We start from the raw sequence: 3,003 nt of genomic DNA, 5'->3' as shown, positions 1-3,003 counted from the left end.
AATTTAATTTTTATTTATGCTTATTATATATATTTTTTACTTAATTTAATTATATTTATAAATAAAATAATATATATGAAAACAATTTACATTTTTAATAAAAATTAAAAAAATTATTTTAACACACAAATTTTAAAGTTGAAAAAAACTATAGGAAGCCTTTATAGAGTCAATTATTTCATAAAAACCAATTCCATAGTTCCCTATGGAGTCTGTTATCTCATAAAAACTGACATTATAGGGACCTCATAGAGTATGTTTCTATAAAATAATCGACATTATAGGGTCTCTATAGCGATGATTATTTAATACCCCTTCAGCATTGTCTAAAACAACATAAGTAATATATTTTGCAAAAATTGACACTAAAAATTCATAAAAACTGTCTTTAAAGCTTAATTTTTTAGTAGTGGTGGTCTAAAAAAATATTAATACTATTCAATACTTATAATATCATTATGAATAGAATTACATATAATATATTACATATTTTTTAATTTAATAATAATTATTAAAAAATAATTAATTATTATTGTACAATAATATTTTACATGAAATAAACAGTAAAATATTAAACCATGGAACTTCATATTGTCATTACTCCCTAATAGCCATCCTCATAAATATATTCTTTTCACTTTAGTTTTTAAACAAATACCTACTTGGGAAGTGTGGCATTATTTTCTTGACAAAATATAAGAATTTTGATTGGATTTTTCTTTTCTTCTTTTTAGTATTTTATGGTAACATTACGATAAAGCTGATAAAGACAATAATCAGAACAGTACTACAGTGCATTTGTAAAGATTAGTAGGTAATATATAAGAAACAACTATACATAATATAGAGTCTAGAATATAATAATGTTTTAGAGTGGAGAATTGTCATGCAACTTTAGTACTTCCTTATATTAAATGCTAATTTAAGTTTGGTCAATTTTGGTATCTAATCAATTTGAACCTACTCTCGTCCAAGTATGCACATGCATGAAGGAGTGGAAAAAAGGTAATAATAATAAGGTATTAAGTCATATCTTAAGTAACAAATTACTATTGTATAATTCAATATTTAGTCTAATATATTTTAATTTAATAAATAATATAAAAATTTACTAACTACTCATAACGCGCTATATTATTATAGTGTTAGACACTTTGAGATATCTAATAAAAATATTCTAATTTTAACAAGGGTAAATACCATTTTGGACTCTGTATTTTACAAAAGTTACCAATTAGATCCTTTATTTTGTTAAATGACAAAATAGATCCTGTATTTTTTAAAATAGTACAAATATGATCCTGAACTGATTTTTTGTCAAAACAAAATTAATAATAATTCGATCTGAAGGTATTATGACAAAACTGTTTATATTTTCTGTATCTGTTCGTGTTAGAAATTGTCTTCAAGTTGGTTATATTAAAAAAATTGTTAAAAATTAAGTTTAGGATCATAATTTTACTATTTTAGAAAATACATGGTCTATTTTATCATTTAACAAAACAGAAAGTCCAATCAATAACTTTTGTAAAACACAAAGTCCAAAATAATATTTATCCTATTAATAATATTAATCATTTATGCAAAGTTTTGTTATAAAGTTTGATACTATAATCATTTTCTTTTATATGGTAGTGTGCTTTTAGTTTAATTATTTTCTTTCATATGTAGTTCAAGTTGCAGGTGGTTCAGGTATAAATTAATACGCACAATGAACAATCTATACAAAAAGTAGTTAAAACTGTATATCACAACTGGACTAACCAATTACTATCCATTTGCTCCATTATTTGGAGAAATTTATAAATCATGTATACTTGTTATTATTTGACAATTAAAATAAATAGGTGGAGATACAACTCGAAGATAGAAAAAAAAGTAATACTAAGAAAACAGTCACTTGCACAATATTAATATGGATAATTAAGGGTAATCATAAAATATACAATAATTCAATTGCATGATTTAATTCAATATCTAAAGCACTATTATAATTGTGGACTTTAGAGGCAATTTTTAAACTCTTTCAGTATCAATTTTAACAAAATTTGTTACCGATGCTAATTCAAATAATGTTGTAAGATTAAACATAATAACCGACTCCATAAAAGAATCCTATGATGTCAGTTATTATTAAATAGCTGACGCCATAATATACACTATAGCATCAGTTATTTAATAAGAATCGAAAACATATGTAATAAAAACCGAAACCATATAAAAAATTGATGTCATAGTATGTAAAAATCAATTTATTTTTTTAGTTTTAAAACCTGAAAAAAAAATCGTATTTTTAGAAATGCCAATAATTTTCTTTAATAACAGTAAAGAAAAAATAGAAATAATAGTGCAAAGTTTAAAACTTGACACAAGAGATTTGTACGTGGTATCAGTGTTCTTTCAAACACTGCTAGTTCACGGGGCCACGCCTAAAGAATGAAATCAATTTGTAAAGTATCAAAGATTATTACAAAAGCAATTGACTTAAATAAATTTAGACTCCCTCTAATGATTTGCCACAACCTTTTGTAATTCACCTTGCTAATTTGATATCTCAAACACACCAAGTAGTGAACTCTCTTCATCTATTGATGTGTGCTTACTTCTTCTTGAAGTAAGGCTTAAACAAATCTTCTCCCCAAGATATATGTGTTGGAAATTATTTTACCAGGATCTTAGATCTACTTACAAGTATGTTTATTAACACCCTAAATATGAACTTTCTAAAACGATGAAATAAACACATATAAAGTTTAAGAAACCTTACATTGGGTGCAGCGGAATATAATGACTCCTTCCGTTCAGATATCTAGCCATTGATTCCTTTCTGTAGCAGAGCATTATCAATATCTGAACCTGGATCTCTTTCTCTGAATCTTTGATGCTGAATCTCCTTTGCTGATGATCTTTCTTCACGATCTTCCTCACTATGATTGAGGTATCACTTGATGTGTGTGGGCACTACTCATACACTAAGGATTTCGAAATTCTAAGGAAGAAGAG

Source organism: Cannabis sativa, chromosome 3 (genome assembly GCF_029168945.1).
Source record: "Cannabis sativa cultivar Pink pepper isolate KNU-18-1 chromosome 3, ASM2916894v1, whole genome shotgun sequence".
Classification (NCBI taxonomy): Eukaryota; Viridiplantae; Streptophyta; class Magnoliopsida; order Rosales; family Cannabaceae; genus Cannabis; species Cannabis sativa.
This window is presented reverse-complemented; position numbering follows the sequence as displayed.